This window comes from Lepisma saccharinum, chromosome 4 (assembly GCF_977018435.1).
Source record: "Lepisma saccharinum chromosome 4, izLepSacc3.1, whole genome shotgun sequence".
In the NCBI taxonomy this organism is placed as follows: Eukaryota; Metazoa; Arthropoda; class Insecta; order Zygentoma; family Lepismatidae; genus Lepisma; species Lepisma saccharinum.
In genome coordinates this window covers 4801450-4828208 of record NC_139232.1, presented here as the reverse complement: position 1 = coordinate 4828208, position 26759 = coordinate 4801450, and positions in this window count along the sequence as shown.

Genomic DNA, 26759 nt, shown 5'->3' with positions numbered 1-26759 from the left:
CGTGGAACACCAAACTATCCGTGTCCGTGTAGAGCAGGCTGATATTGTGGTTATAGTGCTGGCATAGTATCCCATAATATACTTTAAACATGCGCAGCTTGCTCAGGTCTAATACTGAGGCACCAACATAGATTGGCCTCACCTCGCTCTTCCTCATATGCTCATTGTAAATAGTACGTGACTTGAATAACGAGCTTGCCACAAACTTGCGACATTGTGCTTTTTTTGATATTAGCCTCACATCCACACGATTTCACACATTCTCCATGGTTTTCCAAAACACTGCGTTGTTCATTAACTTGAAGAAATCGCGGTCGAAATCAGAAGTGGCGTCTGTGCGGTGTTTGATGTTGAGGTTGATGTATGGTCTCAACCATGAAGAATGCTCGAACATAAGAACTCGATGTACTGTGCGGACGGTAACCCCTCGCTGCATCAACCACCAGAGGTTTCGGTAGTGCACAACATAACGCTCTTTGGGCTCCAAGTCCATGACGAGTTTTTGTTGGTTCGAGCCAGGCGGGCACTTGAATTCCGGGGCTGGCGGGAGGTCGCAGAACAAATCCTGCAGCTTTTCGGAGAACTCAAAGTCCATCTCGGCAAAAAGCCCGCATTCCAAATCGTTGTAGGTTTTAATATCGCAATCGGCGGGATCAGCCCACTTGAACCCTCCGGAGGGGAGTGGCAGCATCATGGAGCGCCCGTAGAGGTTGTTGACGTTTGTGTACATGATGTAGCTGGACGGTTGGGAGGGGTCGCAACCGGTGGCCATGTGGTGATTGTTGGCGCGCGAGTGTCGCTGCGACACCTGGACCATTCCACCCCGGACGGCACGTTCTACAAACAGCATCATGTCCACGTCTGAAAGAAGCTCAAGCCTGACTTTTGTAACGAGGAACATGGCCGACCATGCCAGTCCAGGAGGACTGTAGAAGTACGCAGGGTCCAGCTTGTAGATAGTCTTCGCAGTTGTACGAAACGCCTGGATCACATCAGCAAGGAGCGTCACATCGAGTATTAAGTAGGCGTCGTGGTAGTCCCCGAGGTTTTGTCAATCCAGCTCGCACCACATGGACTGAGCATGGTTGTAGTCGTCCTCAGTGATGCCCGACTCTCGCAACTTGCTGTAGAACGTCGCTCGGGGAGGCAGCGACATCTCCGCAAACTTCGTAGAGTCGGTGATGTGTTCGTAGGGGGTAGACCCCCTTACGCCTGAAGAGACCGACATCCAAGTTCGGAAAGATGGCAGAGGTGATGAGCAGTTGTTCGTCGCTGAGCTTTCTCGCCAGGGCATCGAGGCTGGCCGGGAGGAACCTCAGGGAGTCGAGGAAACGAAGTTCAATGTGGGAGCTTGATTCTGGGTTTCGCACCCACTTGCTCAAGCTAATGTAACGCTCCTCGTTCTGCGCCAGGACGTTGATTTGCATGTCCTCGTACCCAAGATGCGTCACCAGATGGTGGAAGTCGTACCCCGAGCCATTGTGGAAAAACACAGGGATGAAGTGCGGGTCCCGGGCCAACAAATTACACCGGTTGCACCAAGGACCAACGTAGTTGCCGTTGAAGTGATCATGATGTTGAACTTTACGGTTGTTAGTGGTAAACTTCCAGGTGCACACAGAACAGGTAGTAGCCTACTTGTGTATGATCTCATCGTCAGGAGACAGCGTAGCATAGGCTTGGGGGTCACCAGGAACTTCCCTATCTCCTTGGCTTCCGCAACCATCCTCTCGAGGAAGTGTTTGGCTGCGTCGGGACCGCGATACAGATAGGGCTCGGGGTCAACATGTCGGTCTCGCCACACCACAACATAAGCAAAACTCGAGGCCTCGTGGAGTTGGTAACGGGTAGTGGAGGAAACTTCGGGATTGGGATAGCATGTGGACATAGGTTTGAGGAAGGCCTCGAAATCTGCGATGATGATAGCCTGGGGCTCTACCATGGCACTGTGCATGTGGAATTTTTCTACAGTGCCAGGTTTGGGCAAAACTGCCACCGCTAGCTCGTTGGCATTGCAATAGAGTGTGTGGCGAGCAAGCTTCTCGGCAGCAATGTTGAGACCTCGAATGCGCTGGTAATCCCACTGTTTTCGATTATCAAAAGTAGACAAGCACCTGAGACAAACTTCTATGTGGTGTTCGTATTCGCTTGTTTGGCTAGAAAGAAGCCGAGAGAGAGAGCGAATAAGAGTGTAGTGAAGGTGAGTTTCATCCTTGATGAGTAGGAGATGGATTTCTCGAGCATCATTGGTGTCTACGTCGCTTACCCGAATAGGGTATACTTTGTTTTTCTTCTCCGTGAGGCCATGAACATTGTGTGTACGGGCCTCGAACTTGCGAACATCCGAGACCTCCACCGGGTAGTCGATCCAAACCATCGCATCATACAGCTCCGACTCGTACTGCTTGCAGTGGGTAACACGGTGCGGATGTTTTTGCCGGCGGACAGGGTGCAATGCTGCAAGCACCGACCAGAGGAAGCACTTGGTGTTTCTGTTCTGAATATTCAGAACAGCCTTCTTTGCCGCAAACTTGGATGGCAGGGGAGCATAGCTGGACCCCGACAGTGGCATGAGCTTGGTAAGTTTGACGCAGAGTTTGTGCGAGGTGCCACACAGCGAACCACCCGAGCCTTTAGCCTCGTGCTCCTCCTGTTTGGACAGCAGCTCTTCGACAAACTTGTAGTAGATGTTTGTAAGGTTGTCGCCATACGCCAGATGCAATGTCTTGGCCTTAGTGTTGTGGCAGAAGCTGTACGTTTCATTGTATGGCTTCTTGTACTTGCAACATAGCGATGCGTAGAATTTGGCGGAGTTTGTGGCCAATGCATCGCGGAGAATGGAAATTATCCTGGCCCGTTCGCAATCCAAGAAGCTTCGCACGTCGCATGAGAAATCCGAAGTGAAAACAAAATCTTCTAATATACGCTCGAAAGCGGTTTGGTCTGCTTTTGGCACAGGCTTGACGCGTTTGGCAGATGGTGCGTTGATGGGAGCTGCTTTTGCCTTCCTCTTGGTCGAGGTGGACGGTTGTGGAACTTGGGCTCCGTCACTCTTACAAGTAAGCTGGTGTTGCTTGATGTACGCAATTGTCAAACGTTTACCTCACCCGGGGCACGGTTTTGTTGCTTACAAACGCTTGCCAGGTACGCAATCACGACAGTGTCGTGCATAATTAGCGCTCGAAACACTTTTCTCGCACACAGGGCAAGTCTTCACCGAACCCATCATGCTGAGATTTTTTGTGGGGGTATGTTTTTTTATACACAGTATGCAGTGCAGCGGAGTATAAGGGAAAAAATGCAAACTTTTTTTTTTACTTTGTAAATAATTCACAAGAACCACTGTGACAGGACGTCTGTATTTTTTTATTGCTCTCACGGGACTGACTGCTCTACACTGTGTACTTCTGACCATTCAAAGAAATATGTTATTTTTTAATACAATCACTTTACACGTACTGATGTGCGAAAAATAATACACAATCACTATACTTACGTACTACGAGGAGTGCTGCAACAGGTGTCCTTACTCTTCAACTTCTCTCACGACACTGACTGATTTGTAATGCAGAACCCCTTAAGTACCTTAAGCGCGAACCGCATTGAAAATACCTGAGACAGCAAGCCAATCAGAAGACAACACGTCTGATATGACATCTTCATATTACGCAATAACTTGTTGCTCAATGTGGCGCAACTTTTTTCTGACCAGTCAGAAGAGGTCACATTGATATGGTGTGATTTTTTCAACCAATCAGAACATACCTGTTATATAATCACTTGGTAAAGTATTTCGCAATATGGGTGAAAGTTGCTTGGCATATGGAGACGCGGCGAGGGGAGTTGCATTCCTCTTGGCCAGGGCTCGGTGGCTAGAGGTGATACAGAGGCCATGCACCTGAAGTATAGGATCCCAGTCAACATACTAACGTTGCCACAACATTGTATGCATGTTGTATTTATGATGAACTAGCTGAATGCTTGGAACACTAATATCACTTTTTTTATTTTATTTCTACTAAACGGGGGGGTATCTTACCCCACAGAAACCTTCCCGGGCATACCACAACAACTTCCTAAATTTTCATCGTAATCCGATTAATGGTATAGGAACACATAAGAGACATACAAAGAAACATTCATTTTTATATATATAGATGTTGCACAACGTTGTGTCAACGTAAACTGTGCGTTGTAGCAACATTAGGTATGTTAGGGGGCTAACGCTGCCACAATGCATTGACAACTTTACCTTGTTGGCTAGGATGGTAATAAATATATATATATTTCTCGCACTCAGGGTACAGTTCGGTGTCAGTTAACAAAGAAATCGCTGCGTACTCTTCAATAATTTTCTAAATTTGCAAAATATCCCAGTTTCAATTCGATCCATTTATCTGAATCGAAGAAACCGACAATTTACATATCATTGCCCTATTAGCCTCTTTTTGTTCAATTAGTTTTCACTAATTGATTGGCGATATTCTTGAAGAGGTCTAATAGAACAAGATACGGCGGTATGAGAAATATGTAAATTAAAGATATTTTAACAATATACGACGTCTTAAGAAAGGGACATTCAGCTCCAAAGTACTTTGTCTGACGCTTACTACCATTCCCTATTGCTGGCAAAGAAAGTTTAAAATGATGTAGTATTGAAAAAAGTTGACTTGTTCAGAAGTGTTCACCGAGTTCAGATATTTGCACATAGATGGCTCTGTTGTTGTCGCTTATCAATTTTTTTTTTTTTTTTTTTTTTTTTTGGAATATCTCTAAAACGGAGAGAAACAGGCAAATTCTGTTTGCAGATTTCTAATCTACACTCGAAGGTAAGTAAAAGTATGAATACAACCTATGCTCGGAAATTCAAAATGGCGACCGGAAGTAGGTTTATCTCTTAAACGGTAGGAGTTAGCCAAAATCTGTTTGCAGATTTGTAATGTACACTCGAAGATAAGTAAAAAAAATATGTATACAACCTATGCTCGGAAATACAAAATGGCGACCGGAAGTAGGTTTATCTCGAAAACTGTTGGACATAGCCAAAATCTGTTTGCAGATTTGTGATGTACACTCGAAGATCAGTAACCTATGCTCGGAAATTTACAAAGTTCATAATAGATCGCGCATGATCGTATAAGTGTTGCCAACTCACTAGTTGTAGGTTAGTTTAACTCGTGAAAGATTGTATGGGGGATTTTTATGGGGTGAGTTGGCAACACTGATTGAGTGAGTGAGGTTACTTCAGTTCATAATAGATTGTGCATGATGAAATCAGTGTTGCCAACTCACTAGTTGTAGGTTAGTTTAACTCATGAGAAATAGAATGGGGAATTTTTATGGGGTGAGTTGGCAACACTAGCTCATCATTTTCGGGCGCAGAACCGGTCCATTAACTCTACTTACAACCGACTGTCCTTTTATTAGCCACAATTTTATTTTCATCGGATTCAACGGAAGAGAAAATTTCTACAATGTCTAAGTATGCCAGCTACATCTAGGTAGGGGGGTGCAAACTCGGTGCAGGGGGTGCGAAAATCATTCTCGTCCTGGACGCTGAAATCTCTAGCTACAACTCTGACAAGGAAACATTTCCTTTCGAGAGACCATTAATAGATTTACACCATTATAAACATAACACAATTAAAGTATGAAAATTTATTTTTAATAAAAAGCAATAATTAAATAATATCTAACACTTATTAAAAACATTTCACCTGTTTTCTAATTTCTTGACATTTTGAACCAGTCGTTAAAGGAATTAATTTGCTAGTTTATAAATGTAGCAAATTAATTTGTTTATAGTATATGTTTATAAATATAAATATATATAAGTAAATTATTTAATTAATGAATAATATTAATTAATTATTTAATAATTGACATATATTTCATGACAATTTTATATGTATAACCAAGGTTTCGGGTTTGCGCCCCCCCCTCAATAAAATCCTGGGTACGGGCCTGTTGTAAGTGAATGTGGAATAGATCATCTGAATTGACGTGAGCTTGCAGAGCGAAGCAAAAGCGACAGGCCACAATCTACACAGGGATTTCAAAGCTAAGTGATGACACGGCCCCCTCTAATCTAAATCATTCACCGTGTATGCGCGCACAACTGAAGAGGTGCTACAAAGCACGGTATCGAGAACAAGGCCCAGTTGGAGTGACACGTGCAGCTTGCCGTGTCGCGTCAGTTCGAAAAGTTGCATTTATTTCTTAAGATTGGTTTCTGAAAGCTCCGTTCGTCTTCTATACTCTGTCCCGGGAATCTCTGGAGCGAGCGAACGAAGACAAGGGTCTGCACAAGTACAGGGTATAATGCGAAGAATCTGGCGGTGCAGCATCTTTGTCTCTCAGCGAGTGGTACGAAGGGTACCATTAAGAGAAGGCTTCTTTGTTGTCCACATCCCTACCTCATCAGCTATAACTGGTATGGGGCAAGTTTGTTCTTAAAGTTTTCTCTGAATTGGTCTTGTCATTCTTTAGTAAAATAATTTATTAAATAAAAACTCTGGATCAACTGGATACAACACACCTGATTTTCACTTCAGAAGTGACCGCTCCAGTGATTAACTCTCTTATTTTGTTCAAACTTGACATTTGACAAATTTTTACCAACGATACTCAACATTGAAGACATTCCAACATCATAAGCATCAGAAGGATTGGTTTTCTTAATCCCTGTTACTTCCGTAATCATTGACTTTATGTCATCAAAATCAGGGAATGGTGGGTGAGATGAGAATCACTGACAAATGATTGATTGAGTTTGAGTTTTAAGTCCACATTACGCACAGTAAGGCTAATCAGGACTTAACCTACAGTTTAAAATGGGATCCGAACCAATATGTGCATCCACCGGGTATCGAACCTGGGACCCCTTGATTACAAGGAGACGACGTTATCACTGCGCCATCGGGAGGCCTCACTGACAAAAGAACTGAAAGTCTTGCTTATCCCTTGATATACTCGACTTTCGTGCATCGACATGCTGCTCATCTATTTTATCTGGAAACTAATGAGCATGCCAAAAAATCCACTTAGCATTGACTCTGGTCACACCTCTGTAATCCTCCACAACTCTTAATGGAGCGCCGGGTTCGATACCCGGTGGAGGCACATAGTGGTTCGGATCCCACTTTAAACTGTAGGTCCAGTTTACCTTACTGTGCATAAATTGGACTCAAAACACCAACTCAACAACAACAACAACAACTCTTAATGGAGCGCATCACGGCTCAGTTGTTATATCTGACCAGAACTTTTCTGATCATTTTATTACGGTTTGAATTGTTGTTTTAAGTTCACTTTACGCACAGTAAGGTTAATCTGGACTGGTCCTACAGTTTAAAGTGGGATCCAAACCACTGTGCAATGTGTCTCCAATGGGTATCGAACCCGGGACCCGTTGATTACAATGGCGTTTTATTGTGAAACAACCTTTTTGGACAAAGTCAACATGCTCCTTTGGACTTATCTTCTCTTTCAGACCAAACATATTATCTCCTGCACACAGCTGACATAATAACTGCATGCAATGATAGAAGCAATTGAACTCATAAATGACATTTTGTAAGAAAGAACAAATGTAATAAGTACAGTTTTATAGAAAATACTACAAAACATCATGGAAAAGACGTTTTCGTGAGTTCCGCACTTGCAAAACTGAGCGAGTAAAAAACACTCAGCTAGCACCCACACGGCGCATCCTAGAAGAACAATGCACATAATATTTTTTGTAGAGAATTTTATGTAGGTTATTTCTTGTCATAACCTCTTTTGCCACAAAATACTTTCCAAGCGAGATATTTGCAAAACACTGATTTTGGGTGCCATTTTTCCAAGATGGCGGCCAAATCCGGGGTGGTAGAAAGGTGCAAAATTATTATGTTGTTAAGAACCCTTTTTTAAGAGAATAAAATTTCTTCCAGCTTTCCCTAAGTTTTTTCCTTATTGGACCCCCTTATTGACTGGCCAATTATGCGTATCTGGTCGTCAGTTTTTGGATGTAGTTTCATACCTACTATAACGAGCTTCAACAATGAACAATGACTGTTGCATGTTTAACATTGATGTGCTGTTTTGTGTTAGGTAACGTTCACTTACAAAATAATCTAGAATATAAAAGAAGTTTCGAACTTAAAGAAAGCAAATATTGAAACTGAACATGAAGTTGGTAATTTTAAATATATTTTTTTAATTTTATTGTATTAATACTTTACCTGTATTAGTTCATTTGAATTTCAGAACGTGGATAATTATTATGAATCTCATTTTATTGTGCACGTCTGAAATGTTCTTGTGTAAATTGGTAATATTTACCAAATCTGTGAAGTTTCCTTAATTTTCTGTTGTTTCTGTTGTATAATGTTTTTCGATGTTCTCGAACCGGTAAATTATGAGAAGTCAAAAATTGTGTTTATGCTTATCAACCCTTGTAAGAGAACATTTCATTATTGTTTGGCTTCCTGAATATTCTAAAATCAGACAGCTACCTCCCGGTTTGTTTATACTAAATATTTGACGTATTCATTCAAATTGTAATGTTTCACTAGAATTTATAACCGGTTAAAAACATAATGTTGTAGTTTTATCGCCCACAAAATACAGCCCTTTCCATCTATTTTTATCACCACTATTTATTACATTTAAAAAAAATAATAATAAGCACATGGGTTGCGATACCCTTTTGCCCACCCTTTGCTAAGCTTCTGTTGTTATAATTTATCCCATTGTCACGTTAAACTGAAGGTCAGGTATGAGGAATAAAATGAATAAACAAAGAAATAGAAAGGCTTTCTCTGCAGTAGTCTGAAGTCCGATTCCCTTTTAAAGCACCTTGTATACTCGTTCTGATCCAAATTTAAACTGTAGGTCCAGTTCCGATTAGCCTATCATGATCATGCAGTGGACTTCTCGAGCCTGTTAAACGTGGTGATAAAAATTCAGAACGAATGAGTCTTTAATATTATTAGGCATAATAATGTATCCAAAACATGGCAGTTGGTTGGGGCGATTCCCCCTTTAGCCCTGCCCGTGGATTCGCGCCTACTTCCCCATACATTGGCATAATATGCGTGAATGTTATCTTATTTTCCAATGACATGCAGACTTTCTCCGGACAGGGAGAAGGGATGTATATTGACGGCTAAGCAATAAAAGTGCCATTCCGTTCACGTATAGGCTATACTTTTATCTTTGTCACTCAATTACTTATAATATTGATCTTATTAAGGCTACAGTAGCATACCAGTGATCGATTATGTAAATGATAGAAGAACCATACACACACAATTCGAAACAATATACAGTGCGGCTCTTTCGCTTTCGCACAATCGAAGATGAAACGTTCTATCGCCAAATTGAATAGTCACCATTTCCGGAATAAGTTTGGAGTAGACAAGTAAGTTAATAAAGGGGTGTCTTTGTTCGGTTCGTCGTCTTCCGCTATCCAAAATAGGGTTGAAGAATTGCCATTAGAGGCGCAGGTCTGTGACCGCTAGTCGCAACACATTGACGTCCGCACCTGGGAAATTTACTGGAAACAGGTGAATTTTGGAGACAAAAAATGCGGGAAATGAGAAAAACCTCTAGAAATATATGTGTAATTCGTAAACTTGGCGTCATAGGTTAATGTGCTTCACTAATGCTTATTTCCATGGCATTTTCGTTATTTTTCCACGTCTGCACTTGTATTGCATTAACACACATACATGAAACATAAAGAATTTCAGCCATTTCTTGGTGTATTGGAGGAAGGAACGTACAGTGCGTAGAATAACATAATTATTCTTAAAGAGTGTAAAAATGAACGTCAAAATTTGAAAGGTTGTAGATAACGGAAGCTGGGAAGTTGCATAAGTGGACGAGAAAGATCATGCTATGCATTTCAGTAGTAATATTATTGCAAACATAAAAAGAACCTCGTTCCCTTTTCGCATGCGCGTATCTATTTATCAAGTATTTCTGGCTTCTATGTGGATTGGTTATTGATTGATTGATTTGCTTTATTTTACTTCGTTTTTTGTGCCACTTTTAGCTAATTTGCAAAGATGGGGATGAGTGATGATATGATAAAATTGATGAATGGACACTCACAAACACCCATGCCCAGACCAGGATTTGAACCTGGGACCCCTGGCGTCATGTTCTAACCACTCCGCCACGGGTCGGCATGTGTGATTGAAATATTAATATTCATATTTCTATATTTCCAAAGTGCAATAATTATAGGGGAAAGTGGGGGAATTGCGACCACCTAAGGGAGATTTTAAAAGTCTCAAAAACTGTACGCAGTGAAACAAAAAGAAAATGTGGGCCTGAAAAAGCAATGTTTGTAGTACATCTCTGCGTATCACTTTGCTCCCTGTCGTTAATAGTTATATCTGTAAACGTCAAAAAGTAACAATGTGAGCGTGAGCGCAATTGCCCTATTGGTAGGGTAATGGCACTCAGTAATCATCCTAGTAGTAAATCAATACCATTTTTGTACTCTACAGAAACTATATCTTTAAGTACTTATATTTATTAATATGCAGATACAAATTAAATTGAGCACAATTTTGCACAAAAATGCACACATGGGACGCTCATTATGAGAAACGTGTTTGCACCCTTCATGTTCCCATCACAAACAGCGTGAGCGTCATTACCCGATAGGCGCCATATTATGTTATTTGTTTCTCGTCTCATGAAGAATCTCAAATGTTTACTTTATAATAATTAAGAAATAAACAGGAGATACTAGTAGTATAGGTGCACGGGTTCTGGAACCGAAAATGAGGCTCGGTGAGGCTCGCCTTAATGGATTTCTCTCGTAAGGCATGAGCCTCATTTTTCTCGCAGTGTTGCCAGCCTCTTACTTGAAAAAATCACCAAGGGTTTTTTTTTGGTCTAACCTAACCTAAAGTAAGGAGCTGGCAACACTGCTTGAGGCTCGCTTTAATGGTTTGCTCTTGTAAGGCATAAGCCTTATTTTCTCGCAGTGTGGCCAACACCTTACTTGAAAAAATCACCAAGGTTTTTTTTTGGTCTAATCTAACCTAAAGCAAGGAGCTGGCAATCTTGTGTGCTCGCAGTGTTACCAACATCTTACTCGAAAAGTCACCAAGGTTTTTATTTTGGTCTAACCTAACCTAAAGCAAGGAGCTGACAACACTGCTTGAGGCTTGCCTTACAGTGCATAAAGCAATTTGCCAACCTACTGGTATTTTTGCCATAGCTTTTTACAAAAAAAAAGAGAGGAGAAAAAGAGAGAGGGGGAAAAGTTAAACAACCGACAATGTTGCTAATATTTACCTACAGCTTTTTTTTACTTGGCAAGGGCTTAGCCAATTTATATACTGGCGTAACATACATACACTGGGCAAGGAGAGCCGGCAACAAACACACACTGCCGTAAAAGAGAAAGAGATGGATGGATGGATGGCAACACAGTATGTGTGTGCGTGTGTGTGTATAATATGTAGCATTATTAACTAGAGTGTGTTGGCAACCCACCTGCAACTAAAAAAGATAGAGATACCAACATTGCTGTAAGATGAAGAGAGAGAGAGACCTAGAGCTGGCAACAGTGGTGAGCGAATACGCATTATTTCCAAGTCCCGGGCGCCAATGTATATCGCGACCTTTGTAAACCTCTCTCGCGGGAATGATGTGCTGCACACACACACACACGTACGTACTTCTCTTTATTTCCGTATTGTGACGCAAACAAAACAAATAATAATTGTTGTTTTTTAGGATGCCTGGCTCCTATAACCTCGCCAGGGTGCGTGGTGCCCAACCAAAAAAAAGTAAAAGGTTTTCTAACGGCATTGAGGACAGAGTTGGCAACACTGTGGGCTCTTACTGTAGCTTTTTATGAGGGGGTCTATTGCCCTCTGTTTACATCTGGCAACACTGCCGTAGATTTTCTGACAGTGTTGTTAACCTACTGGGTTTTTCACTGTAAATTTTCATCAAAGGGCCTGAGGGGTCCATGTATTTTTTATGTCTGGCAACACTGTTGGGGGCCTAGTGTTGGCGACCTGTGAGCTCTTACTGTAGTTTTTTATGAGGGGGACCTATTGCTCTTTTTTTTACATTTGGCAACTCTATTGGATGTTTTTTTTTGAGGCTTGGGTTTTGCCAACCCATCTGAAGAAAATTCCACTATATGATTTTTCACTGGCTAAGCTAACCTACAAATAGGAATTGGCAGCACTGACGAGGCTCGAATTATTATTTGAGGCTCGAATCATCATTTGACGCTCGAATCATTATTTGAGGCTTGAAATTAATATTTGATGCTTGTCGGTATTGCCAACCCACTTCACAAAAATTCCACTATATGATCTTTCACTGGCTAAGCTAACCTACAAATAGGAATTGGCAACACTGACTTATAAACCCACTGGGTCCTCTTGGCATGTTTTTTTCATGATGTGTTGCTAGGCTATTGGGCATTTTGGCGTATACAATGTATATATTTTGAGGAGGGGGGTTATGGCTTTTTATGCTGTACGAATACTGGGAGCTTGACAGTGACAACTAACAGAGTAGGTAAACCTACATCCAGGAACTGGCAACACTAGTTTCTGACAGTGAATTTGAAATAAAATATTAAACAAAATACATGAGTAAATACTGTAGGTACAAATAGTACCAGTGTTGTGCCCCCAACTCCAACTGGACAACTGGGGGAAATAATTGTACAACAATTTGTACCTAATTGTACAATACTTGTACCTAATTGTACAACATACATATACACAGACATAAAAAAGAGAGCCTTCTCGCAACTTACTTCATGTACAATTTATATGATTTTACAACTGTGAAAAGAAAGCATATGTGTTCTGTATGCACACATTTATTCTTATTTTTCGAAGTTGAATGCAAGCACATGTTTTTACGTTCTCGTAATACTAACCTTCCTCCACTGATTTTAAATTGCTTCCATCCGCTTTTTTTTTTCTGTGTTATTTCCGTATGCACGCAACATTCGCTTTCATAATGCCACGGGGGCGAAAAAAACATGCATACTTCTGTTTTTCCACATGTATGTATGTATGTAATGCGATTTGTGTGGGGGCCAAAATTTTGAACTTACGGCTTAATTAATCTGCATGAATGCTTAATGTTTGATTTTTTTATTTCTAGTTCGACATGAGATACACACAATTTTTATTTTTTTGAAGTACAGTTAATATTACCTAGTTTGGGTTAAGCTGTAACATACAACTAGCGATCGACACGACCACCTGACACACAGACAGAGAGAGTGTGAGCAAATTCAAAGTGTGATCTATTGTGAACTAAACTAACCTCACTCACCCACCCACATATAGTTTTACAGGTAATTCAAAAAGCAGAAAGTAGTACATAGCATGACAGGTCGATCTATCGTAAACTAAACTAACCTCACTTGCCCACTCACATATAGCCTTACAGGTGACTCAAAGGCAGAAAGGCAGCTATATTACTTGTAAGGGTCAACACACAAGATCTATTGCAAACTAAAATTAACCTACGACATAAGCCATGGACACATTTTCCAGATAGGGTATAAGCAACTCACCTCTTGCAATTGTATAACGGGGAAAATTAACCTACAGCTGGCAACACTGTTTGAGTTGCTTTCGACGAGCCAAACTTATATTTTGCAAATAGGCTAAAGCTAATCTTCTACAGCTAGAAGCTTGAAACATATACCCTCGCAGATTATGCCAACTTACCTCATGTAAAAATATTACCTAGTACGGTTAAGCTGTGACATACAACTAACGATCGACACGACCACCTGACACACATATGGAGAGAGTGAGACAGCTTATATGCAATATATTCCTACACATGTACTGGGTTTAAAAGGTAACTTGCAACAACTATTTCACTCACCCCCTATCAAAATCTTCTAACCACATGTTTTTGATACTTGCTGCCAGAACATGGTGGTTTTAGACTGTAAATTCAACCCGATTATTCTATTTGTGCATGGTGCCTGTATTTGGAATATTTTATTCTTGGCATACGGTATTTTGCGTGCTCCAGTAATCTTGCGCTCGATTCACGGAAGCTATGACGTGTAATTCCTGTTTTGCGAACATGCGAGAATCTTTCACAATAGATAATATATTGCAAGAGCGAGTTGTTTGTGTATATAAATCTAGTTTAGGAAATAGACATGAATATAATGTCAAAAATTATTACATAACTTAAAAACATTGATATTTATTGCACTAGCAAAGGTAAATGTGGAATGCCCCGGCCCCTCAGCTGTTAGGTTAAACACCATAAAAATTTTATTACTGATAGCAAGCATTCTCATATCGACAAAACAGATCTAGTAATGAGCTGTCTTGCAAGTCTCCCGAGTGAAGGAATATGATGCCACTATAAACTGTAAACAAGATATGCAGTCCCTCGCATGAGATGTACGAGGCTTATGAACCTCGACCTATAGAGTTGTACAATGGTTGTTTTTGTTTTTTTTAAGCATAGCGGTGTGTTTTTGCTTATTTCAATGTCATCGAGCGTGCATGTAAAGAAGTGGGAGAGAAAAAAAAGAGGAGGAGGGGTTATAACGGATAATTCATATTTCGATTTCAATACTTTTGCTAGTCACGATTCACCTGCTATCTAGAAGGACACTGGACGATAGCTAAAATCGAGTGAAGGAGAGAAATGTTATTTTTTTTTATTTTTTGTGATTGTGTGTGATGAAATAGTTTTAGATAATAATAGTAGGCTAATAGAATTGTAGAAAACGGCTGTATCGTGATGCGAGGCTGAAAGCAATTTCGAAAGCAGTCTCGGGCATCTTCGCGTTCAGCCAACAAGGAAAATGCACATGGAGGGCGCAACGGTATTGTCCATGGATGGTTTTTCTGAATAAACATACATATCAGTTTTTGCAGTATCCAGATGGGACCGGAGCTTTTGTTTTGGTTGGACAAGGGGGTTCAGATAAATGCATGGACATCAAAATAAAAGAAAAAAATTTACTCCACTGCTCACATGTATTGAGTCTTCCAATAACACACCTCGAGGGGCGTACCTACATGTATGCAAAATATAGTTAATGTCTTATTTCTCGAACCTGTGGTCTGTAGATTTGCTTTTGTTGGCAACAGAAACAGAAAAAATGGCACCATGTTATTGTATACTAATATGGGTGTACTGTAATCATAACAATTTTCTAGTTAAAAATCTATGTCGAAAAGCAATGTTGGGTGACTTGTCTGTGTTGGGTCTTATTAACAACTTCACAGCTGTACCTGCACAACTCATCGACTACAAGGCAACAATGTTAGGAAATGTGTGCATGGCTCCGAGAATACAATTTAAAATCACTAATGTGGCATGAACCCCCTCTACTTGTGTGTATTTGAATATGCGAAAATTAGACACTTTGAATAATCGAGGAGAACAATCACAAAAACAGCTTGCACCGGTATGACGTGTTCAAACTTCAGATGATTTTTGTTAATCTACAAAAGCCAAGTGCGAACGGAGATCACTACGAAAATTGGGAAAAAAGAAAGAAACGAGGCTATTTTGGCTAATGGCAACGATGAGGATGAATAATGGTTGTTTTGATAAAATTGACGAAGTCAATATGCCTAGCCTAAAATAAAATTCAACAATTAATGTTAAACATTTGCCACTCTGAAATGGCGACGGCTATCATCATAACATCACTTGTTTCTAACCTGTCCATATTGGTCCTCTCTCCACCCCTTCATAAATTCAATTCGAAAGGCAGAATCATTCCAGTTCTTGAATAAGACTCGCATATGCCCTCAGAAAAAACAAGAGAAGAAATAAATAAATCAAGTCATGTATATTCTTCATCCCCGAACTTTCTTCCACAACACTGCACGAAGCCTCGAGTTTCGGATATTGTTGTTGTGCGACAGGATAGGATAGATGAACCGAATGTTTACCGAGGACCAGACGTAATCAAACATTTTTTTTTTGAAAAGATAGTTGAAGAGGTTGAGACCATTGGTAGTTTCTTACGCGAATCGAAACCAAATGCTCCTATTATCCAGCGATGAACTTCAATCTCACAATAACATTGAAACGTGTCCGGTGTGCGATCAAAGGTTTCACCGACGAGAACCGGAAAGTAATTTCATCATAATTATTTCACCGGAAACTACATCGGTGGAATCTGTAACATAATGTATTCATGTATGTGTTTGACAATTATATATCGCTTACTAGAACAATTTTCATATTGTTTTTACTACGTGAGATGATATTTCATTTACATTTACGATAAAATAGAGGTTTGGGTGTAATAACAGTTTTTATTAATTAATTTAGAGATGCATTTTTTATTTGTTGAGTTAATGATTAGGTTAATTTGTTATTTCTCGCGAAAAAAAAGAGGGAACCACAGCTGAAAGAAAATACACAACTTGTATTATTGAGGTCAAGAGTTTGTTTTAACATCACTTTTTGCACACATAGGCTAATCACGACTCGGGATACGTTTAAAATGGAATCTGAAATATTGATTATGCGACCTGACTGGAACTCGGAATAGGACACACTGATTACAAGACGTCGATATATTACTACTTGGTAAGAAATTGTAGTGTTTCAATTCACACACACACACTCACAATTTAAAACAACTAAACTGATCGCAGGCCCAACTGGTGGCTGGCATACACAACTATCCATCCACCAGTCGTCTTCTGGGGCGTGTGTCTCGATGAGTGTCAACAACCTCCATTGTGAAGTAAAATCTGTAGGGGTAACATCACTCTCCAATTACAATGTTGGCAAACTTTCCAACTTCATCGTGAACGACGACAAAGGTATCGGCTACCTGATCAAAATTATCAACACGTTGCCTCCGAGATTCTGGAATGTTGCCGAAGGAAAGGGACTCGTGAACGACATCATCAACAAGTTACCTTTCGAGATGCATTTACCTGGCTACCAATACTGCGGACCGGGTACCAAACTCGAGAAAAGATTGGAGAGAGGAGACAAGGGTGTGAATCCGTTGGACGCGGCATGCAAAGATCACGATATTGCTTACAACACACATACGAATTTGGATGCACGTCACGAAACAGACAAGAAATTGGAGCATGCCGCTTTCAGGAGGGTCATGAGCAGAGACGTTTCTTTGGGAGAAAAAGTTGCAGCATTGGGCACCACCATCGCCATGAACACGAAACAAAAACTTGGATGGGGAATCCTGCCTAGAGTTATCTTTAACTGGCAACGAGGTGATCTTGGTCAGCACGACGAACCCTCAGCCGTTATAGAAGATATCTGAAACCAGCTTACACCAGTCACTCATAGCTCCCCCAATTTTCTCACGATGGTGGGTTGCTACCGGCCCTATATGTAGGCCGAATAAATTCCGACCAGAGTCGGATTCGAACCTATGCCGTCTCGCAGCGAACAATCTCAAGACGAGTGAACGCCGTAACTCGCTCAGCTACGGAGGAGAACTCTCTCTCTCTCTTTCTCTCTCTCTACTCTTTCTCTAATTTTTATTATTATTGTTAAAATTAATCCAAGAAAAAATATATATTTTGTGTTGATATGGGAAATATGCAATAAAAAAATGCATGATCAATAGTTAAGGTCAAAATCTGAATAAACAGTAAGGGTGATACACCCAAGCTTCCAGGCATGTGATTTACACAGAATTAAATATAAAATGAGAGATGGAAGGTTTTTGTTACTATTAGAATTTAAGGACGGAAAATATGTACAGCGAATGAATACTACGTTTGACTAATCGTGAAGATGAGTATCACAGTACGTTTTTATCGTTCTTATATAAACGTTGAAACGTTCTTATACGTTCTTAAACGTTTCAACGTTTATATAAGAACGATAAAAACGTACTGTGATACTCATCTTCACGATTAGTCAAACGTAGTATTCATTCGCTGTACATATTTTCCGTCCTTAAATTCTAATAGTAACAAAAACCTTCCATCTCTCATTTTATATTTAATTCTGTGTAAATCACATGCCTGGAAGCTTGGGTGTATCACCCTTACTGTTTATTCAGATTTTGACCTTAACTATTGATCATGCATTTTTTTATTGCATATTTCCCATATCAACACAAAATATATATTTTTTCTTGGATTAATTTTAACAATAATAATAAAAATTAGAGAAAGAGTAGAGAGAGAGAAAGAGAGAGAGAGTTCTCCTCCGTAGCTGAGCGAGTTACGGCGTTCACTCGTCTTGAGATTGTTCGCTGCGAGACGGCATAGGTTCGAATCCGACTCTGGTCGGAATTTATTCGGCCTACATATAGGGCCGGTAGCAACCCACCATCGTGAGAAAATTGGGGGAGCTATGAGTGATTGGTGTAAGCTGGTTTCAGATATCTTCTATAACGGCTGAGGGTTCGTCGTGCTGACCAAGATCACCTCGTTGCCAGTTAAAGATAACTCTAGGTAGGATTCCCCATCCAAATTTTTGTTTCGTGTTCATGGCGATGGTGGTGCCCAATGCTGCAACTTTTTCTCCCAAAGAAACGTCTCTGCTCATGACCCTCCTGAAAGCGGCATGCTCCAATTTCTTGTCTGTTTCATGACGTGCATCCAAATTCGTATGTGTGTTGTAAGCAATATCGTGATCTTTGCATGCCGCGTCCAACGGATTCACACCCTTATCTCCTCTCTCCAATCTTTTCTCGAGTTTGGTACCCGGTCCGCAGTATTGGTAGCCAGGTAAATGCATCTCGAAAAGTAACTTGTTAATGATGTCGTTCACGAGTCCCTTTCCTTCGGCAACATTCCAGAATCTCGGAGGCAATGTGTTGATAATTTTGATCAGGTAGCCGATACTTTTGTCGTCGTTCACGATGAAGTTGGAAAGTTTGCCAACATTGTAATTGGAGAGTGATGTTACCCCTACAGATTTTACTTCACAATGGAGGTTGTTGACACTCATCGAGACACACACCCCAGAAGACGACTGGTGGATGGATAGTTGTGTATGCCAGCCACCAGTTGGGCCTGCGATCAGTTTAGTTGTTTTAAATTGTGAGTGTGTGTGTGTGAATTGAAACACTACAATTTCTTACCAAGTAGTAATATATCGACGTCTTGTAATCAGTGTGTCCTATTCCGAGTTCCAGTCAGGTCGCATAATCAATATTTCAGATTCCATTTTAAACGTATCCCGAGTCGTGATTAGCCTATGTGTGCAAAAAGTGATGTTAAAACAAACTCTTGACCTCAATAATACAAGTTGTGTATTTTCTTTCAGCTGTGGTCCCCTCTTTTTTTTCGCGAGAAATAACAAATTAACCTAATCATTAACTCAACAAATAAAAAATGCATCTCTAAATTAATTAATAAAAACTGTTATTACACCCAAACCTCTATTTTATCGTAAATGTAAATGAAATATCATCTCACGTAGTAAAAACAATATGAAAATTGTTCTAGTAAGCGATATATAATTGTCAAACACATACATGAATACATTATGTTACAGATTCCACCGATGTAGTTTCCGGTGAAATAATTATGATGAAATTACTTTCCGGTTCTCGTCGGTGAAACCTTTGATCGCGCACCGGACACGTTTCAATGTTATTGTGAGATTGAAGTTCATCGCTGGATAATAGGAGCATTTTGGTTTCGATTCGCATAAGAAACTACCAATGGTCTCAACCTCTTCAACTATCTTTTCAAAAAAAAATATTTGATTACATCTGGTCCTCGGTAAACATTCGGTTCATCTATCCTATCCTGTCGCACAACAACAATATCCGAAACTCGAGGCTTCGTGCAGTGTTGTAGAAGAAAGTTCGGGGATGAAGAATATACATGACTTGATTTATTTATTTCTTCTCTTGTTTTTTTTCTGAGGGCATATGCGAGTCTTATTCAAGAACTGGAATAATTCTGCCTTTTGAATTGAATTTATGAAGGGGTGGAGAGAGGACCAATATGGACAGGTTAGAAACAAGTGATGTTATAATAATAGCCATCGCCATTTCAGAGTGGCAAATGTTTAACATTAATTGTTGAATTTTATTTTAGGCTAGGCATATTGACTTCGTCAATTTTATCAAAACAACCATTATTCATCCTCATCGTTGCCATTAGCCAAAATAGCCTCGTTTCTTTCTTTTTTCCCAATTTTCGTAGTGATCTCCGTTCGCACTTGGCTTTTGTAGATTAACAAAAATCATCTGAAGTTTGAACACGTCATACCGGTGCAAGCTGTTTTTGTGATTGTTCTCCTCGATTATTCAAAGTGTCTAATTTTCGCATATTCAAATACACACAAGTAGAGGGGGTTCATGCCACATTAGTGATTTTAAATTGTATTCTCGGAGCCATGCACACATTTCCTAACATTGTTGCCTTGTAGTCGATGAGTTGTGCAGGTACAGCTGTGAAGTTGTTAATAAGACCCAACACAGACAAGTCACCCAACATTGCTTTTCGACATAGATTTTTAACTAGAAAATTGTTATGATTACAGTATACCCATATTAGTATACAATAACATGGTGCCATTTTTTCTGTTTCTGTTGCCAACAAAAGCAAATCTACAGACCACAGGTTCGAGAAATAAGACATTAACTATATTTTGCATACATGTAGGTACGCCCCGCAAAGTGTGTTATGTGAGCAGTGGAGTAAATTTTTTTCTTTTATTTTGATGTCCATGCATTTATCTGAACCCCCTTGTCCAACCAAAACAAAAGCTCCGGTCCCATCTGGAGACTGCAAAAACTGATATGTATGTTTATTCAGAAAAACCATCCATGGACAATACCGTTGCGCCCTCCATGTGCATTTTCCTTGTTGGCTGAACGCAAAAATGCCCGAGACTGCTTTCGAAATTGCTTTCAGCCTCGCATCACGATACAGCCGTTTTCTACAATTCTATTAGCCTACTATTATTATCTAAAACTATTTCATCACACACAATCACAAAAAATAAAAAAAAATAACATTTCTCTCCTTCACTCGCTTTTAGCCATCGTCCAGTGTCCTTCTAGATAGCAGGTGAATCGTGACTAGCAAAAGTATTGAAATCGAAATATGAATTATCCGTTATAACCCCTCCTCCTCTTTTTTTTCTCTCCCCTTCTTTACATGCACGCTCGATGACATTGAAATAAGCGAAAACACACCGCTATGCTTAAAAAAAAAACATCCATTGTACAACTCTATAGGTCGAGGTTCATAAGCCTCGTACATCTCATGCCAGGGACTGCATATCTTGTTTACAGTTTATAGTGGCATCATATTCCTTCACTCGGGAGACTTGCAAGACAGCTCATTACTAGATCTGTTTTGTCCATATGACAATGCTTGCTATCAGTAATAAAATTTTTATGCTGTTTAACCTAACAGCTGAGGGGGCGGGGCATTCCACATTTACCTTTGCTAGTGCAATAAATATCAATGTTTTTAAGTTATGCAATAATTTTTGACATTATATTCATGTCCATTTCCAAAACTAGATTTATATACACAAACAACTCGCTCTTGCAATATATTATCTATTGTGAAAGATTCTCGTATGTTCGCAAAACAGGAAATACACGTCATAGCTTCCGTGAATCGAGCGCAAGGTTAGTGGAGCACGCAAAATACCGTATGCCAAGAATTAAATATTCCAAAATACAGGCATCATGCACAAATAGAATAATCGGGTTGAATTTACAGTCTAAAACCACCATGTTCTGGCAGCAAGTATCAAAAACATGTGGTTAGGAGATTTTGATAGGGAGTGAGTGAAATAGTTGTTGCAAGTTACCTTTTAAACCCAGTACATGTGTAGGAATATTGCGTATAAGCTGTCTCACTCTCTCCATATGTGTGTCAGGTGGTCGTGTCGATCGTTAGTTGTATGTCACAGCTTAACCGTACTAGGTAATATTTTTACATGAGGTAAGTTGGCATAATCTGCAAGGGTATATGTTTCAAGCTTCTAGCTGTAGAAGATTAGCTTTAGCCTATTTGCAAAATATAAGTTTGGCTCGTTGAAAGCAACTCAAACAGTGTTGCCAGCTGTAGGTTAATTTTCCCCGTTATACAATTGCAAGAGGTGAGTTGCTTATACCCTATCTGGAAAATGTGTCCATGGCTTATGTCGTAGGTTAATTTTAGTTTGCAATAGATCTTGTGTGTTGGCCCTTACAAGTGATATAGCTGCCTTTCTGCCTTTGAGTCACCTGTAAGGCTATATGTGAGTGGGCAAGTGAGGTTAGTTTAGTTTACGATAGATCGACCTGTCATGCTATGTACTACTTTCTGCTTTTTGAATTACCTGTAAAACTATATGTGGGTGGGTGAGTGAGGTTAGTTTAGTTCACAATAGATCACACTTTGAATTTGCTCACACTCTCTCTGTCTGTGTGTCAGGTGGTCGTGTCGATCGCTAGTTGTATGTTACAGCTTAACCCAAACTAGGTAATATTAACTGTACTTCAAAAAAATAAAAATTGTGTGTATCTCATGTCGAACTAGAAATAAAAAAAAATCAAACATTAAGCATTCATGCAGATTAATTAAGCCGTAAGTTCAAAATTTTGGCCCCCACACAAATCGCATTACATACATACATACATACATGTGGAAAAACAGAAGTATGCATGTTTTTTCGCCCCCGTGGCATTATGAAAGCAAATGTTGCGTGCATACGGAAATAACACAGAAAAAAAAGCAGATGGAAGCAATTTAAAATCAGTGGAGGAAGGTTAGTATTACGAGAACGTAAAAACATGTGCTTGCATTCAACTTCGAAAAATAAGAATAAATATGTGCATACAGAACACATATGCTTTCTTTTCACAGTTGTAAAATCATATAAATTGTACATGAAGTAAGTTGCGAGAAGGCTCTCTCTTTTATGTCTGTATATATGTATGTTGTACAATTAGGTACAAGTATTGTACAATTAGGTACAAATTGTTGTACAATTATTTCCCCCCAGTTGCCCAGTTGGAGTTGGGGGCACAACACTGGTACTATTTGTACCCACAGTACTTACTCATGTATTTTGTTTAATATTTTATTTCAAATTCACTGTCAGAAACTAGTGTTGCCAGTTCCTGGATGTAGGTTTACCTACTCTGTTAGTTGTCACTGTCAAGCTCCCAGTATTCGTACAGCATAAAAAAACCATAACCCCCCTCCTCAAAATATATACATTGTATACGCCAAAATGCCCAATAGCCTAGCAACACATCATGAAAAAACATGCCAAGAAAACCCAGTGGGTTTATAAGTCAGTGTTGCCAATTCCTATTTGTAGGTTAGCTTAGCCAGTAAAAAATTATATAGTGGAATTTTTGTGAAGTGGGTTGGCAATACCGACAAGCATCAAATATTAATTTCAAGCCTCAAATAATAATTCGAGCGTCAAATGATGATTCGAGCCTCAAATAATAATTCGAGCCTCGTCAGTGCTGCCAATTCCTATTTGTAGGTTAGCTTAGCCAGTGAAAAATCATATAGTGGAATTTTCTTCAGATGGGTTGGCAAAACCCAAGCCTCAAAAAAAACATCCAATAGAGTTGCCAAATGTAAAAAAAAGCAATAGGTCCCCCTCATAAAAAGCTACAGTAAAAGCTCACAGGTCGCCAACACTAGGCCCCCAACAGTGTTGCCAGACATAAAAAATACATAGACCCCTCAGGCCCTTTGATGAAAATTTACAGTGAAAAACCCAGTAGGTTAACAACACTGTCAGAAAATCTACGGCAGTATTGCCAGATGTAAACAGAGGACAATAGACCCCCCTCATAAAAAACTACAGTAAGAGTCCACAGTGTTGCCAACTCTGTCCTCAATGCCGTTAGAAAACCTTTTACTTTTTTTTGGTTGGGCACCACACACCCTGGCGAGGTTATAGGGGTCAGGAATCCTAAAAAAAAAAACAATTATTATTTGTTTGTTTGCGTCACAATACGGAAATAATAAGAAGCACCAGCGCGCGCACGTGTGTATAGCACATCATTCCCGCAAGAGAGGTTTACAAAAATCACGATAGGTCTCTCCCTCTTTATCTTACAGCAACATTGACATCTCTATTTTTTTAGTTGTAGGTGGGTTGCCAACACAATCTAGTTAATAATCATCCATCCCTCTCTCTCTTTTACAGCAGTATATATTTGTTACCGGCTCTCCTTGCCCAGTGTGTGTATGTTACGCCAGTATATAAATTGGCTAAGGCCGTATCTGGATTAGCAAGCGCTCCGTCCAGTCCTCTCCCGTTGCTCTCGCGTGCCGTCGAAGTCACGTCCAAGTCGTCCGAATCTACATGCCCCCTTGTAGTACGGTTGTCACTTTTCCCGCCAGGTGTCAGCCCGAACTTCACCCACCACGCTCTGGGGCGCAGGCACATCGCACGGAAGCAGAAGGCAGACGCCAAACAAACATGACAATGATTTCCACCTAGTTACTACTCATATTAAAAATATAACACGCTATTTCATCATTTACAATTTTTCTACATTCAGTATTATTGATAAAATATTAAGTATAACTGAGTTTTACATCCTCTAATCAGTAAATATTATCTGTACAAAATAAAAATTAGAATATGGCTGCCAAGCACAGCGTCACAGCAAGTTGAAGCATGCATCAGTCGCGCCTCTCTGCTCTTCCCTCAGACTCCACGTCTGCCATAAATTCGGACAACGGAGGTTGGCTGAATCCCCGGATGGAACAGTACTCTAGGTGACATCTGCTGCCGATTCGGACGCGGCAGCCTCAAGCAGGGTAGCCCTTGCCAAGTAAGAAAAAAAGCTGTAGGTAGGTGTTGGCAACACTGTCGGTTGTTTAACTCTTCCCTCTCTTTCCTCTCTCTTTTTTGTAAAAAGCTATGGCAAAAATACCAGTAGGTTGGCAAATTGCTTTATGCACTGTAAGGCAAGCCTCAAGCAAAATTGCCAGCTCTTTGCTTTAGGTTAGGTTAGACCAAAATAAAAACCTTGGTGACTTTTCAAGTAAGATGTTCGCAATACTGCAAGACAAGCCTCAAGCAGTATTGCCAGCTCCGTGCTTTAGGTTAGGTTAGACCAAGATAAAAACCTTGGTAATTTTTTCGAGTAAGATGTTGGCAACGCTGCAAGACAAGCCTCAAGCAGTATTGCTAGCTCCTTGCTTTAGGTTAGGTTAGACTAAAAAAAAAAACTTTGGTGATTTTTTAAGTAAGAAGCTGGCAACACTGCAAGGCAAGCCTCAAGCAGTATTGCTAGCTTCTTGCTTTAAGTTAGGTTAGACCAAGATAAAAACCTTGGTGATTTTTTCGAGTAAGATGTTGGCAACGCTGCAAGGCAAGCCTCAAGCAGTGTTGCCAGCTCCTTGCTTTAGGTTAGGTTAGACCAAATAAAAAACCTTGGTAATTTTTTCGAGTAAGATGTTGGCAACGCTGCAAGGCAGACCTCAAGCAGTGTTGCCTGTTCCTTGTTTTAGGTTGGGTTAGGCCTAAAAACAAAAACCTTGGCGATTTTTCGAGTGAGGAGTTGGCAACGCTGCAAGGCAGACCTCAAGCAGTGTTGCCAGTTCCTTGTTTTAGGTTAGGTTAGGCCTAAAAACAAAAACCTTGGCGATTTTTCGAGTAAGATGTTGGCAACGCTGCAAGGCAGACCTCAAGCAGCGTTGCCAGTTCCTTGCTTTAGGTTAGGTTAGACCCAAAAACAAAAACCTTAGTGATTTTTTGAGTGAGGAGTTGGCAACGCTGCGAGAAAATGGGGCTCATGCCTTACGAGAGAAATCCATTAAGGCGAGCCCCACCGAGCCCCATTTTCTGTCCTTGAACCCGGGACACTGTACTACTAACCGTAGAAGTTCATCCACCAAATTAAAATTCTTGTCGGAAGCTACTTGAAGGTACTGCCTACGTAGTCCCCTCACAATGTAATAAATTACATGCTCCATTGATGCTTGGGGGGAGATATTTCTTGATCAAGGCATGCTTACGGAAGATGTAAGCTTGCGGGGTTTCCTGACTTTGTTGGACATGTTCCTTTACGAAATCCTCAACCAGGAGAGGATACTCCTTATTTGCATTACTGGTTGAGATCTTATTCCCGTTATTAAATCTAAAGCGACTCCAGTGAGGAATAAAGGCAAGAAATCTTATCTTTTTGCAGGGGTCCAAGTTAATGCATCCGCCATATTTTTAAAAGTTGTGAAAATTGATTAACATCTAAGGGTTTTGCCCCTGAAAACTTTTCAGATTGAATAAAATTTGGTATGCCATGACTTCAGTATTGTTGACAACGGTGGAGAGAATAATGGCAACGCAGTGCGTGGAATGTGCAGTGTTGGTGGAAAACTCCTGAATGTATCGTGACCTTGCCCTGGTAACTGGACGAGAATGCGAAATCTGAAACGTTTGTTCCGCCAGCTGTTGAATCCTCGTTAAAGATACGTCTAATTTGTGTTCATTTTCCCTTAGCATTCTTAACTCGCGTTCTGAAGCACATATTTCCTATAAGGAAATCGCAGCTGCAACTAAAAGTTACAAAAAATACCGGTGCCTCCAACCATGTTTCCTCCTTCAAGTACATACCTGCGCTCTTTCTTCCACGATGTTGACTTACTCAAACCAAATCCAAAACTGATCTCGAAATTTCCTTCCGATCTTCTCAGATCGGTTTGGTTGCTTCGCTATACAAATTCCAATACCTGTCGATTCAGATCCAGCTGTCAGGCTGGTACCTTTCCACGGATGAGGCAAGTAATGGAATTTGTAAGGGTCTGCATTCCAAACCGACGAGAACATCCTGTCTCCGT